Here is a 16,602-nt window from a genome sequence, read left to right as displayed (position 1 = left end):
TCAGCATCTATATTATGTAATATTTATATTTTTACTTTGTATTATTTTATACATACAGAAGGAAATGAAAAGGAAAATAATACTGAGTCACTAGCAAAGGGGTATCCAACAACTGTTATATTTCTTTCCTATGTTCCAGAATATTTCTCCTTGCTTAGTCTCTTCTGTAAATCCTGGTCTTAAACTTCTGACTGCTTCTTTGTCTATTAAAAACTTTCTTTTTGGATATTGGTTTTCTTCATTTAAGATTTTAATGATTAATGAATAGAACCAGATTAGTTTATCAACAGGCAAGTTGAACATTTCTTTTATTCCAGTACTTCCTCCATAAAAAATTCCATTAAGATCTTGTCTTTCTTAATTTTTTTCCATCTGAGTCAATTCAGAGAGTCAATTCCTAGTTGATGTACTTTTTTTGAAATTTTTCTTTAGCACAATCATTTGTAACTTTTGATATAAGAGGAAAAATAAGAGATAGGTCACAGTTTTTCCTCTAATTCAGGTTACTCTGATGAGACTAAAACCAATTGTATTCCAATGCTCAGTGTGTTAGTCCGTTTTCATGCTGCTGATAAAGATATACTTGAGACTGGGCAATTTACAAAAGGGAGAGGTTTACTGGACTTACAGTTCAACATGACTGGGGAGGCCTCACAATCAAGGTGGAAGGAGGAGCATGTCACGTCTTATATGGATGGCGGCAGGCAAAGAGAGAGCTTGTGCAGGGAACTCCTGTTTTTAAAACCATCGGATCTTGTGAGACTCATTCACTGTCATGAGAACAGCACAGGAAAGATCTGCCCCCATAACTCAGTCTCCTCCCACAAGACTCCTCCCATGTCACGTGGGAATTGTGGGAGTTACAATACAAGATGAGATTTGGATGGGGACACAGCTGAACCGTATCACTCAGTAATTTAACAGACAAATAAATAGTATGCTTGAACATTGAAAACAGTTCTTTATAAGGTCAGTTTGCCACTGCCATTCTGATAGTCACTAATTTATCTAAGTCTGATTGTAAAACTTCGAAAACATTTAATAGATATTTAGTGAGAAAAAATATGATATGGTAAATATATTTGCAGTATGCAGCTGGGGATTTCTAAATGGAAATTTGAACAGCTTTTCAGCCAGATGAGTATTTAAACAACCTGTAATCTTAGATAAAATATAAATTCAAAAAGACTTTATGCAGTAAAATGTTATTAATTTCCACATGTATGGGATTTGAGATAATTTGGTTCAATGAACAGTTTGTCAAATGTCTATTATATTGGAGGAATTTTTGCAGGCATTGGGCACACAAATATGAATAAATTAAGTTTCCAGCCCTTGACCTCCCGAATGGAAAAATAACTTTTACTATTTAGAAAAAAACGGGGACTAAAATAAATAAGATTATGAGAGGACCGACTCCATGCTTTAGAGCTAGCTTAGCTTTAAGCACGATGAGCAGTAAATCTTTACATAAAATCAATAAAGTGGCATGTTGGCAAAAACTACCACTACCTAGTATATTGGCATATTACTACAATTTGGAAAGTAGTTTGAAAAATTAAACTGGACTCTAAAGCTATATTTAGGCATTGTGTTCTGGTATCTTAGGTACTAAAAAATAAAAATACGAATTTTTATAAAAATCTCCAGTTCTGTTCTATAAATGTCTTCTCAGTTAAGTCTTTCTGAAGTTTTAATTTCTTTCCAAGTCCTAGAGATTTATTTTTGATAATTTTGAAAATATTCTCATTAGTAAGGTAGTCTTAACTGTTGTGCTAAATTTTGATTTTCACATTCTAGAGTTCTATAAGGATATAGTATTAAATATCAAATGCATTAAGCCAAAGGGCCCAAGGGAACACTGGGGGCTAGAGAGTAAAAATGCCAGTGTAGCATTATGTGCTCAATCAGGAAATAAATAACAGTAAATAAGAGTGTGATACCATACTGACAGAACCAGAATCCGAGGCCAGCATTTTCTGTTTTTTCTCGCTCTGTTGCCCACGCTGGAGTGCAGTGGCACGATCATGGCTCACCGTACCCTTGACCTCCCAGGTTCAAGTGATCCTCCCACCTTATCCTCCCAAGTAGCTGGGACTACAGGCACTTGCCACCATGCCCAGCTAATTTTTAAATTTTGTATAGAGCTGGGGTCTCACTGTGTTGCCCACGCTGTTCTGGAACTCCTCTCAGGGCCTCCCAAAGTGATGAGATGACAGGCGTGAGCCACCACACCAGGCCCCCCAGCATTTCCTACTGTGAGTTTAGGAATGTGAAAAGATATGCTACATACAAAAGAGTGTTCAGCTAAATTTGGAAAATTTTCTTGTAACGAAAATTTCAGCTATTTTCATTCATAAATGGATATGCAGAATATTTAATATACTACTGTGTGCTGTGAACATCCAGGAGTGGCTCTTGACTGAGCATGTTTATTAAGTTTGTGACTTCAGAACCTTTTATTTCTGTCAAAGAATCCATAGGGAGCATTAATCCTAGGCTCAAACTTTGAAACACAGTGCTCTAGCCCAAACCCCAGTCTGACAAATGATATAATCTCAAGATTTCTCTAGAGCTGTGGGAGCTGAGTGAATAAGCAGCTTTCATAAATGGTTGAATAACTGCTATCTGGGAATCATTAACATTAAATGAAGTCCTAGAAAATGGCAGTGCAGACAGCTTAGTAACCCTACTGGAAGAACTTTTTAAGTTCCATTTGGGGACCAAATAGAACACCAACAATTCCTTACATTCCTGCAGTTTGTATCACAAGGATGAAATAGCAAATATTCAAGTATCAGAGTTTTGAACCAGAAAAAAAGAGAACTACAAATGCTTTTCATGGATGAATGTGAAGGAGAGCTGGTTTGGATTTGATGTTCAAGCCCTTAAGTTTCTTTGTTTAGCTTTTTATGGAAAATATTGAAAGTAAAGAACTCTAAGTGAATTTCCAGGTACTTACTACCCTGACATTGGAAAGCAAACTTCAAGGATGCTTCCACCCTGAAGAGGAATGCGTCTTCAACTACGCTGCTGTAATTGAAAAATCACAACACGAGCTGCTTCAAAATGGAAAGGAAAACAGTAAATTGTTGGTGAAGGCTTTCATCAGAATTCCCCACATTGCCTCCTAATTGGCGAATGTTTGTTCCCCCTTCATATGTTCTAATCAAGAATAGCATTTTGGATGGGGTAAACTTGTATACATGTTAGCAGGGCTGGTACTGATTAATATGGAAAAGTCGTGCTCATATTTCTGTGCTCTGGAGGCTTAAAGATTTGAAAATACAGCATTTTGCAGAAAAACCACAATAGATAATTAGTTTGAAAAAAATAACAACTTTCTATTTAATACTGGGTTTCTAGCTTGATGGAACACAGCTTAAAATAGGGAAGTGGGAAACCCGTGGGAGATAATATCATAGTGTGCCATACAAAGTTTCTCTGCATGAGAAAAGGTTTTATTTGAAATCTTCTTACATATTGAGTTCATGTTTAAGCTTATTATGAAGTAGTTCGGAAAGCCAGTGTCATTGCAGTTATAAGACTTCCAATGTCATATACAATAAGAAATTGATTTTTCAGGTACAGATCACAAATTATTAGAATCATTAGTGAGACATACTTCAAGCTCCTGTTTCACAGCTAAGTAGTCCAAGGATCAGAGAGGCTGTCCTGTCCCAAGTAATGAAGGGCAGAGCCTAGATCTTTGTTCAAGGGATTTTTTTTCTTTTTCTGTTATCCTACAGCCTGCCTAGGGAATCAGTATGTAAACTTACAAATGGCCTAGGAGAGTTTAAACACTGCTTTGCAAGTCTTGGTAGAGGGACACTTTTCTTGGGAAGCTTAAGGAAGACACTGTTAGACCTAACAGAACTAGAATGAGAAAATAGAGATGAATTTGTGAGTTTTCAGGGTTCTGAAAGAATTCTCAAAACAAAATTTTGAGATGGTAAAATTTTACACACACACACACACACACACACACACACACACACACACATCAACTATTATTAGTAGTACCAGGATTAAAATTTTTTGTACTAAAACTGAAGATATGAATGCTTTTGAAGAATAAATGTGGGGAAGAGTTGGTTTGAAATGAATGCACAATTTTAAGAAGTCTTTTGGTCTGGAGAATATTGAAAGTAGAATTGTAAAGTGAACCTCAATGTACCATCACCCAGCTTCAACTGTTATTAACACTTTGCCAGTCTTATCGCATTTACTGTCTCCCGGTTTTTAAAAGTATTTTAAAGCAAATCCCAGATATCTGGCATTTTGCGTGTAAATAGATCTAAGTGTTTTGAACAATGAACTTTTTTTTTACATAATCACAGTACTATTATCAATTTAACAAATATAACATTAATTTCTTAATGTAATCTAACATATAATCCATGTTCAAATTCCCTAGAATATCTTAAAGGTTGTCTTGTTTGAATCAGGACTCAAATTTAGTCCATAGATTATGTTTGTATTTTCACCTTCTTTTTAGACTGTACTGGTGACTCTCCTCCTTTTTCTATATTATTTATTTATTGAAGAAAGCATGTAAATTTAAAAACTGTCTTCAAAAAGCACATGTAAATGAAACAAGGAAAACAAAATTCTATTGCCATTTGTGGTTGTCATTTATTTATTGAGCCCTTACTTTCTGTCAGGTGCATGGCTGAGTTTATATCTATTTTTCTTTTAAACCTGCTAGAAACCCCATTTTACAGCTTACTAAACTGATCGTTACAATGCTTAACAAACTCGACATAGATCATGCGGATCATAAGTAGCAGAGGTAGAATGGGAGCCCCTGTCTTCTAGCTGAAGAAACCCATGCTCATTATTACTATATAATACTGTGTCCCCAAATAAGTCATTGAGATACTATGTTTATGATTTTGCAAACTAATTATAAAACCTCTATTACAATTGTTTTTAATGCATGAAACTTCAATACAGATAAATGCACATAATTTCGTAGGGGCTCATAGACTCCTCGGAGATTCATACAGGTAGTCTTTGCACTGAAATCAGGTTAAAAATCACTTTTCCATTTAATAAGACATTAATAAATAATCCTAAGTTCTAGAATGTCTTTAGTAGAAGTGTGTGATATATGGCCAGTTTAAAATGAGCTATATTTGTGAAAATATAAAAATTAAGTATATATTTATTATCAAATATATGTTTTCTTTTAGTTCTGTTCTAGTCTTTTTGCCTTATGCCTAGTGCACTGTAATTGTGATTAGGAAACTCTAAATATTGGCGTAGTCTTAGACAAATTACTTAACTTCAGTAAATCTTGAGTCTTCCCATCTGTAAAATAACAAAGTTGTATACTAAGGTTTCTTTGTGTTCTAACATTTTAGATTTTGAATCTATTGGAGTCAAAGAATTTGAAGATCTTCAGTACTTGAGTCTTTTCAAAGCCGTCATTAACATGGATCTTTTGGAAAATTCAGAAAATTTTCTGTTTCTTAAATTATTTTTTAAATGTTCATTTTAAACACTCTCATTGAATAACAATAATTGGGCTACTTATGTGCTTGGAGGCCCATATATTTTGCTTTACACCTGAGGAATGCACAGTTCTCACAAATGCATGTCCTGTCCTGCACCATTCTGGTGCAACAAATGATTGATAGAGATTGAGTTATTATAACAGAACCTTGTTATGGAATCAGTGTCTCCTACTTTGCAAACAAATGACTCAGCCAGACGGCAACATTTATTTTCTCTAAATGACTAGGGATGTAGCAATGGGAGACCATTATCCTGTGACAATATTCGGTTTCATTGACATTATCTCACAAACGTAATTGGTCCATTACTAAACAGAGGTTTTGTTACTGATGAATTTCACATGATTTCTAAAACCATTAGGATAATAAATATGCCATCATAGTAATTTCATTGACAGAATGTTCTTTTTTTCATTTACATTTGTTGGAGAAAAAAAATATATAGATTTAGGTTGAACTTAAACACTACAATTTATACCAATTTTGACTACTTTTCCATTAAGAGAAACAGAATATTGTGCAGAGTAATCATATTTGCATTGAACTGCTGAACTGATGACCTTAAAATTTTTGTAATTCTTTTTCTACCACACTAAATCACATCAAATCATAATTGTTCTCAAGCAATTAGTTTACTACCTCAGTTTAATGATTTTATTTGAAGTAAGTTCCAGATCATTTATAGGACTTTCCTGTAAATCCACTAAAGTAACACATCAGTTAAATCAACCCTAACCATTACCAGCGTGGATAATAACAGCATTAGTAACAACAAAATCCTTGAGATGTCTTGTAGCATAAATGTTTTTAAATGCATGGCTTTTCCCCAAATGTTCTCCTCCGAAAACTCATCTGTAATCTTGTTAAATTAGAACTCTTCCAGTATCTTTCTGACTTTTACAGTTAAGGTTATGGTATTGATTTTATTTTATAGCCCATGGCTCTCAGATGCTTAACACTAATAAGCCTCCATAGCCAAGAGGTTTTCCCGAGAGGCATGGTGAATAGCAGCTATTTACCTATGCCAATGTTTAATAAACGATTTAAAATATGCTCCAAGTCCTGCATAATTGTTTGATGTTTTTTCTCTCTTTCAAATTAGGTTTACACACATTACTCAAGACACTTTATCATTGTCTGTCTGTTGAAATGAAATTGCTTAGTGGGCAAAAACATTTTGAAGTGTTTTTAAAAAGTAGTTTTCATTTATTCCATATTCATTGTTTTAGCACTGTTCTTCATTATTCAAAGGATTTTTTTAAGTGTCTCTGGAAGGTGTTTGTGAGCTTCAAAGAGGTTTGAGCTTTAACTTTACATTGTGTGTAGGTGTAGCCTCAAGACCTTTTTTATAGAGAAGTGATAAAATAGAGACTTGTAGGAACATGCTATTTAACTGTGCTTGGGTTAAAATACATGGCAAGAGACACTTAAACTATTAGAAAATATTTTGCTTTACTGAGGAATACAATAATATGCTCAAGTGTAATTAAGATTAAATAACTCAATAATTAAAGTAAGAATTTCATTTATTTAACACAAAGACCACCATACTTTCTCGTTTGAAAGGGAACTGATTTCATAAATTTTTAAAAAATGGTTGAGAAATCTAATTGAAGATGACATCTTATCTCCTCTTAATGTAGCTTGCCATTTTTTCCAGTGTTATTTTAGAGTGTGATAAATGTAAATATATATATAAGGAGATACTTTCTTAACATGGCAGCTAATTATTTTTTGAATCATCTGGCATCATCATCAAACTACTGTAGTGGGATTACATCCATATGTCTTGTCATAACATTCAGAGCTTTTTGTTAACTTGGAGTGTGTGGGAAGGACTTGTTCACATTTGCCACACAATCATGAAATTTTACATCTAGAGGAGTCCTTAGACACAGATATTTAGATACTCTTTTTTTCTTCACTCTGTTTTCAAAAGACATTGTTTTGCCTGTAGCCAACTAAATTGCAAATGTTACATTTAAGCATTTCATTTTACAGTTTTGCAATATCCAGTACCTAAACTAATATGAAGCTTTCCTTCTTGCAGTGTAATGTTGGACACATAACAGGATTCAGTATTGTTAACCCACCTTTGGAAATTATTTATAATATTCTGTGGAGCTACAGGCAGCAGTTTTCCCAAAAATATGTGTTTTACAATTTTTACAGTAAAAGTAATAGTTACTTGTGGGGAATTAAAAAAAAAAACTGTCAAATATGAAGAAGAAAATAAAAATCACCTGTAATCTCATCATAAAAAGATAACTTCTGTTAATATTTGACTGTAAATATGCTAGCCTGTTTTTCTATGTATTTTTTTCCACATTTCAGTGCATTCTGTTTCTATGAATGTATTTTTGCAGTAAATTGAGCTTATATGATATATGCTATTTTGTAAGTTTTTTTGTGTTTATAATCTAATGGCATTTTACCATATCCTTCAATTTCCTTTTTTTTTTTTTTTCCTGTAACAGAGTCTTGCCCTGTCACCCAGGCTGGAGTATAGTGGCACAATCTTGGCTCACTGCAACCTCCACCTCCCTGGTTCAAGCAACTCTTCCTGCCCTAACCTCCCCAGTAGCTGGTATTACAGGTGTACACCACCATGGCCGGCTAATTTTTGTATTTTTAGTAGAGACAGGGATTCGCCATGTTGGCCAGGCTGGTCTCGAACTCCTGACCTCAGGTGACTTGATCCACCTGCCTGGGCCTCCCATAGTGCTGGGATCACAGGCATGAGCCACCTTGTCCAGTCTTCCACTTTGTAACGAGTATATAATATGCCATACTTTGGCTACACCATAAAATTTTAAATATCTACTTTGCTCATGAATATTTAGTTTTGAAGTTTTTATATTATAAAGAGAGATACAGTGAACATCATTGCATGTAACTCTGTGCCTAATCTGATTAGGTGATTCTTGTCTAGTTCTTTTCACTGACCTCAGTCCTTAGCATACTGCCTGGCATGAAGTCACCAAGTAGAAGTTCAGTGAAATTTTGCTACAGGAATAAATACATTCCTACTGTAGAAGTACTAAGTTAAATCTTATGTCAATGTCTAAGGCTGTTGGTAAATATTGGCTTAGAGCTTATCAATTTACATTCCCTAGAGCAGTGCCTGAGTGGCTTAACTCCGTTGTTATAAGCTGTAATAATTTCAGTGTAGCGCATGGCTCTATAAACAATTTTGAAGCATGTCCTCTGATAGAAATTTGTAGAGCATTCTTTATGTCCCTGTGACTTTACCCATGCACCTCTTTTTTATCATTTATATGTCATTTAAACCATCAAGGAACACACCATGTATCTTCTCCCTATGAGCCAGGATAGCTCCATTTGTGAAGAAAATGGAGAAATTGAGGGGATTGTACAAAGGATTGTACAAAGCTTTCAAGTAAAGGCAGAGCCTACTTGGTCTCTCTCTCCTTTCTTCCTCCTCCAGGACACACTCTGTCACCCATCATCAGTCCTTTACTTTTTAGGTAAAACCTGTTAAAGTAAGGATTGCTGTCATTCTCTACACGGAGATCCTTAGAAATAAATACATCAAAGCTTTGGGCTGGGATCTTAAGTATCTGGCAGGCTAGATGCTGCCCCAATCTGGCCTTAATAGTTGTCTTATTCTACATGACACTCATACAGTTATAAATAACCTGGACACTTTCCTCTCCTCAACACTGTTTATCCCAAGGCAAAAACAGAGGCTGAGAAATTGTGATCTTTTTAGCTTTCAGTTGGCAATCATCTTCTCTGCCTTCTCCTTGTCCTCTGGGAACAGAGCCCAAACTCTTTCCTTGTCTCAGGACTGACTCTGGATTTGTGGCCTGAAGTAAAAATGTCAGATTTCAGCTACAAAACTCATCCCACACACTTGATTTGGTAGCCTCTCATTTACTACCTTATTTATTTTAAATAACATTATTATTTTATGCAGATGGTTCATTTCTTTTTCATGTTGTCTTCCAGCTTCTACCCAACATTTTAATGGAAAGCAGAAATATCCCAGTTAAGCTAAAGCTCATTTTTCACTTTCAGTGCTGTATTGCTTGACAGAGTTTCAGTGGAGTGATGGATGTGTTGATCACCTTTGCCTTCACCCAACAATGAATTTGGTCTCTGAAGAGGTTTTCAATATTCCAAGTTTTTGTATATCTATAAAACTATTTTTAAAAAAACCTATGAAAGCCAAATACTTTCAAAAGTCCAAAAATTGAAGAACTTTGAAAGTTATGAGGGTGTATCAACTTGATGAAACTTGTCACTATAATGTAATCTTGTCAAATCCCAGCCATTGGATTGTCTCTAAGCTAAGTGTCCTTATGTATGCTCTTTCAAACTCCTCTGGTCAGTATCATACCAGAGGGTCAAAGTTAACAGAAGTTTTATAACTGTTTTCAATACACTCTGAGTTTTCTTTTGCCAAAAAAAAAGGACGACAACGACAAAGAAAAAAAGGAAGAAAGGAAAAAAGAAGACCGTGTGCAATGAATCAAGCCAATAATCTCAACACTTTCAAAGGCCAAAGCAGGAGATCTCGTGAGATTAGGAGACTAGACCAGCCTGGGCAATATAGCCAGACCTTGTCCCTACTAAAAATTTAAAAATTAGCTGGGTGTGATTGTGTGCCCATAGTCCTAGCTACTTGGGAGGCTGAGAAGGGAGGATCGCTTGAAACCAGGAGTTTGAGGCTGCAGTGAGCCACGATTGTGCCACCGCAGCCTGGGCAACAGAGTGAGACTTTGTCTCTAAAATAATTAAATAAATAAGTGAACTTTGCAAAATAATAAAAGATAGAAAGGAAAAAGAGGAATGCTGTAAATTGTTCAGCAACTTGATAATGTGAAAAATGAAGATATTTAGATATTTTTAACAATGATTATAGCTTTATAAGCACTTAGCAATAAGACAAACCTTAACATTAAATACCGGAGAATAAAATTAGCCAGCAAACCGTGACTTGTATCTATAGGGTTCATTTAGACTTGTTTACAAGTTACAAGTATGACATGTAAATAAGGAAGACAACTTAGGAATATGTAAAAGAATTGGACTTTTAAAACATTTTGAAGCAATTTGCTTCTTTGTTAACCAGATGGAAATAGGACTATTCTATCCTAGAAACAGGCCTAAACCCTAGGACTGGCACAGTTAATACATTTTAATTTAGTGATATGGTATGCTGAAAGTAATAGCTTCCAGAAATTCAAGAATTCTTGTGTGTTCTTACATAATTAATTTGAAATTGTTAAAAATTGTGTTACTATAGGGAAGAAAAGAAATTTTTCAAAAAAGAAAATTATATGTTTTCTATGTAGGCTTTAGAAGTCTGATTTGTAACCTTAAACTACTCGAGCATATTGGAAAAGCTAACATATTGCTCTACTATATGTGAAAAAGGAGCAGGTGTCCCAGACAGGCAGGTGTTAAGGTGGCTGTTTGAGCTTGCCCTAGATCACTAGTTGACTTCAGTGAAGTTCTGCTAACAGGTGGCTAACTGATTGGAGTGCCATGTGACATTTATCCCGGGAGCGACTTGGATGACAGGCTACTACAGACTGAGGAAGGGGTCTTTGCTTTGATGAAGAAATTGCCAAAACTCATGTCTCATTAGTGTTTCCTAAGGTTCTTTGGAAGTGAACAACAGTTTAATTAAGGGCTGACGTAAACACGTTTCTGCACACTTTCCCTGCAGCATTTTATCACATTAGAATTGATCAAAATTGTTGCCTTGGGCTGACTTGAACAGATATACATCTGGAGCACCATTTGTGCAAGCTGCCGATGAGTCGAGTACATACGCTGTGTTTCACAGCAACTCTCTTCCTTTGTAGATGAAATTACCTTGTTGGGAGATGAGTTGATCTAACTCTTTATTTGCTTAAGCCCTTATCTCTTTGAAGTGATGCTGTGAAATAAATGACACATCAAGGCCCAGGAGGTATATATGCTACAGTGCCAAATATATATATAGTATGGTCAGGAAAAATCAAGTGATAATTTGATTTTGCAAAATACTTATTTAAAGGGATGCTTAAGAATAAATGAACCAACTTTATCAGTAGCCTACTTGAACTTTTTTCTTACATGGTGATCTTTTATTACATACTCAACTACACGATGAGTTTCTATAGTCATAGCTAATTTTCCAGTTATAAATGTAAACATGGGTGTACACACTGAAGAATAACACCATCAATGTGAGTCTTTTTAAAAAAATTATTCTCTCTAATCTGTCATTAAGAAGAATTATTTCTGCAATCCAATATTATTATGATTGCAATTATTTAATGCATTTTTGTCTTTAATTTCTGCCCTCTCTACTAAAGCATCACCAAGACAGGAACCAAGTGGTTTTGTTTAGCATCTTGATGCTTAGCCATAGTTCCTCACACTTATTAGAATCTCAGTGATTGATTTTCTTTTCTCTTTGCTTTATAGTCAGATACTTCTCATCTGGTGATATTTATTCATGGAACATGAATTTTAAGATATACTGGCTATGGTTATTTTTCTCATCCTGCACTACTAGTCATCACTTCATAATACAGTTTCTTTCACATGCAAGAGATTCTAAAATAAGCTGCCTAGACACAGTGCCTGCTTTACCTCTTCTTTCTTTCATTTCTACTTTTTTTTTTCATTCTCTTCCCAAGTAGCATATTCTTCCAGCCTCTACATCTTTTTGTGTTTTTGATAAAAACATGTTCCTTAGGAGGTAAGCCATTAGTCAACTTTTTTAAAAAAGTATGTTCAGTGGATACAAGTAAATAACAATGAAAAATCCATCAAGTAATGTAAGATACAAACAAAAGATCATTAATGAAATCTAGAACTCAGGGTTTTCCAAGAGAGATTACTTAAGGAGAAAATAAGTTTGTTCTATGGGTGGAATAAGGAGAGTGGAAATGCCTCATTTTCTAGTTCAAGGGAATGGCATAGACCAGAGATGGCACAGAGTTAAAAACATATTTCTACTGCTCCTAAAGGAAGCCATAAGAAAATTAGCTTCACTAAAGTTTAAATAAAATGGAATAACAAAGAAAAAGAGCTATTTAAAAATGTGATACTGTGGTAGATCTTGCAATGAGAAAGATACTGTTTGAAGGATACAATGCCAGCTGCTGGTTTTTATAAAGTGCCATGGTGAGGAAGGCCTGGAGGAGACTAGGAAGAAAATTTTTGGTCTAACCAGGTACAAGTGAAAAGGGCAGTGAGAACAGAAAAAAAAATCAATTTTTTGGAAAGTTTTTTCTTCTAAAATCGATTGATAAATTATTACTTTCTAAATCAAATTTAAATTGTTTTGTCTGATTTCAAGCCATCACTGGCCTCTAATTCTTCCTCATCAACTACCGAGCAACTCCTGCCTCCCTTCCACCAATAGAAACATCAGCTAATCCTTTGCCTATCATCTTGCATCTCTTCAGTTTCTTTATTTTATGTATTATTCAACTTATTCATTATTATGTATGCATTATTATTCAAGTTATATAGTTATGCATTACTCAACTTTATTATTATTCAACTTATTTTCAACTTAAACTTTTTATGTATTATTCTTCCTGCTTGAGGGATAGTAGATTGTGAAAAGCGTGGCATTTTTTTTTCACAGAAAGGTCACTTTAAGGTATCTCTTCTATATATTCATTCGTCAAACTTTTTTTATGGCATGTGAGCACATTAAACATGGAAACAGTATCATTGTTCACCTTGGCATGAGTCTTATAGACTGTAGACATTCAAAATAAAATTAAAATTAAAATAATACTAGTTTGGTTCATGATTAAAATGTAATAGCTAGAAACTGTATCCTTACATTTTCCCCAGATAATTGATCTTTTATATCCCCTTCTAGTCTAGAAAGGGTTTTTTTTTTTTTTTTTGAGAGGGGATTCACTTTTGTATCTTCCTAAGCTCTTAGCATAGTGCCTTCTGCATGCTGTGTAGCAGTATATTTTTATTAATAGGCCAAGAATTAATTTCATTTAATCAGAAAACAAAGGCAATTAAACCTATATTCTGATACTACCGTTCTTCACCTGTTTCTAAAGCAAATCCTTTCAGTTTGGTTAGTAAACCTTCCCATTCTTGTATTTACTATTATAAGTTACTTTTGTTGTTTAAGGAAAGAGTTTGTGGTTCCTTTTGCAGCTTGAACAGCAAATTTTATTCTGTTTCTTCTGTGTTGGTCTGTATAATCAATCCTCTATGAAGGTACCACTATTATTAGGTGCGTGCCCAAAAAAGAATTGAAAAAATAAGTGGACCCATAATAATTACTCAGTAAAAGCAAGTGTGTCATTCTGGCTAAGAAGATACAAACGGTTTGCTTCTTAAAATTTATATAATTTACATTAAAAATTACATAATCATCTTCGACTTCTATATAAACACCCTTGATTTATGTGCCCTTTACAAAAGGAGACCTATGAATTTGACTGAGTTTAATGAAAAGTCTGATACAGTTACAGTAGTTTCAATTGCCTTAATTGATCCTCTTCTCCAGAAACGACATACCTAGAATGACACTGTTCTGTTTCTCAAGCTGTGGTCACATTAATTTTTTTTTTTTTTTTTTTTTTTTACAGAATTTTGCTCTTGTCACCCAGGCTGGAGTGCAATGACACTATCTGGGTAGGCAACACCTGCCTCCAAGGTTCAAGCAATTCTCCTGCCTCAGCCTCTCCAGTAGCTGGGATTACAGGTGCCCACCACCACACCCAGCTAATTTTTGTATTTTTAGTAGAAATGGGGTTTCACCATGTTGGCCAGGCTGGTCTCAAACTCCTGACCTCAGGCGATCCACCCGCCTCGGCCTCCCAAAGTGTTGGGATTACAGGCGTGAGCCACTGCACCTGGCCTAAATTATTTTAAAATGATGTATAGTTATGCTTTATTATTTATTCTATGGAACTTTTAGAAACTGATTTACCCAGTTACATTTTACTTGAAATTTAGACACAGGTAAAGCAGAAGAGTGTCAACAAAAAGTTCCTAGTTTCTTTTTCTAACAGTCAATTTTAAATTAAAAATTTGGAATGGAAAGTTATTGCATAATCTGTAACAAAAAAGACAAAATAGAGGTTCTTTCCACTTCTAATACTGTATGTCTATGATTTTACATCCATTAGTTAAAAGTCTATATTTGTAGTATTACCTTTTGAAATCACATAGCTCTTAAACAAAACTAAGTATTATTTTTGGCATCTTGAAGATAGCTGAAATGAACTTTCTTTGTCTATTTTTTAAGCCGTGGTTTAAAATTTTTTTCTTTTTTTTATAGTGGCATTAATTGCTGTGGTTTTATGAACAATTTATTTCTGTTTTTTTTTTTTTTTTTGAAAAAGAAATACTGAAATGGTTCTCTGACTCACCAAAGTTCTGATAGATTCACGACAGCCAGTTAGTCACAAATTGTAGCTTACAGCTACAAATACGCCTGGCATTTTTTGTAGACTGTGATGTCTACTGCCTTTACAGTAGTATATTCATCCTTTAAATGCCACCGTACTGAAAAATGCATATTTAATTTTATGACTGCCTTTACCAGAATTTTTCAAATGGTAAAATGTAGTGATAATTAGTTTCTTATATTAATAGTACCATAAGGTCTTTTTCTCATTTCAAAAAAACTTAAAAGTGCAAATTGTGTACATTTTGATGTGTAACACAGTTTTGGTTTTTTTTTTTCTTTTAATAAAGATTTATTTTATTTTAGAGATACATGCTGAAATACTTAGAAGCAAAATTGTATGGTATCTGGGATTTGCTTCAAAGTACCACAGGGAAAGAAAGTGTAGATAGGGATAAAGATGAAATAAGATTTGTTATGAGTTGATCATTGCTGAAGTTGGGTTATCGGTACATGAGGATTCATTACAATTCTGTCTACTTGTGAATACAGTTAACATTTTTCATAATAAAATACAAATTTTATAGCTCATATCATTTTTATAACATTTTACTATAAGTTGACAAACTTCCATTCAAGTCAACATAACTCAAGATGTTAAAAGCAAGGCACATCTCTAAACTCCCTATTTATTCCAACAAACTGCATGGTATAGTCTCTTAGTCAACTAAGATGATAACAGTCTACATCACTTAATAATTTAATTGAGTGAATCCTGTTAAAATATTTATTGCATTAGCTCTATCATGATTCTTATTTCAAGCTCTCATGATCTATCTTTTGGCAGTATTAAATATTTATGAAATGAATGAATGAAAGAAGCCTGAAATCTCTGAATTATTTTCCTATCACAGCACCTTTTGCAATTCCTTCTTACTTGTCCATATCGCCTCACTAGATTTTAAGCTTTAAAGGAGCCGAGGCCGGATGCGGTGGCTCAAGCCTATAATCCCAGCACTTTGGGAGGCCGAGACGGGCGGATCACGAGGTCAGGAGATCGAGACCATCCTGGCTAACACAGTGAAACCCCCGTCTCTACTAAAAAAAAAAATACAAAAAACTAGCCGAGCGTGGTGGCGGGCGCCTGTAGTCCCAGCTACTCGGGAGGCTGAGGCGGGAGAATGGCGTGAACCCGGGAGGCGGAGCTTGCAGTGAGCTGAGATCCGGCCACTGCACTCCAGCCCCGGCGACAGAGCGAGACTCCGTCTCAAAAAAAAAAAAAGGAGCCGAAAGTGAGTCCAGTTCACCACTGTGTCCCAGGCTAGTACAGTGTGTGGCATAAATTCGGTCTTGAACAAGTATTTATGGAGTGAATGTATTGATGAATCTGTCTTCTAAAGTGGTCTTCATGATTTCTGTCTCTGTTTTGGCCAGTCCACCCTCCATGTGGTTTCTGGGGGGATTGCTCTAAGCTGTCATTGTGATCATGTTTCCCCATCTATGGCGTTTCTCCCATGAGGGTAAGCATTCAGATGTTCGTACAGGAAGCTGGAGACCCAACAGCCTGTGGGACCTGCCAGAGGCTTGCTCCTCTTCTTCATCTTTCACCACTCCACACACTGTTTACTTGTGTATTTTATGCCATCTTTTTTTTCTGAGCATTTCCTCTCTGAGAATGTCATCCCCATTCACATTTTGAAAATGGTGCCAATGGGAAATACCTTC

General features: G+C 35.0%; 1 protein-coding gene across 16 annotated transcripts in view; it reads left to right on the top strand.

Annotated features, from left to right (window-relative positions):
* The window catches only part of NFIB (nuclear factor I B), a 248,781-nt gene that overhangs the window by 187,841 nt on the left and 44,338 nt on the right, over positions 1 to 16,602 (top strand). The gene's annotated exons all lie outside the window — the stretch shown is intronic.

The sequence above is a fragment of the Trachypithecus francoisi genome, unplaced genomic scaffold (assembly GCF_009764315.1).
Source record: "Trachypithecus francoisi isolate TF-2019V2 unplaced genomic scaffold, Tfra_2.0 Lachesis_group16, whole genome shotgun sequence".
In the NCBI taxonomy this organism is placed as follows: domain Eukaryota; kingdom Metazoa; phylum Chordata; class Mammalia; order Primates; family Cercopithecidae; genus Trachypithecus; species Trachypithecus francoisi.
Note: the sequence above shows the minus strand (reverse complement) of the source record. Positions and strands in the feature narration are given on the sequence as shown.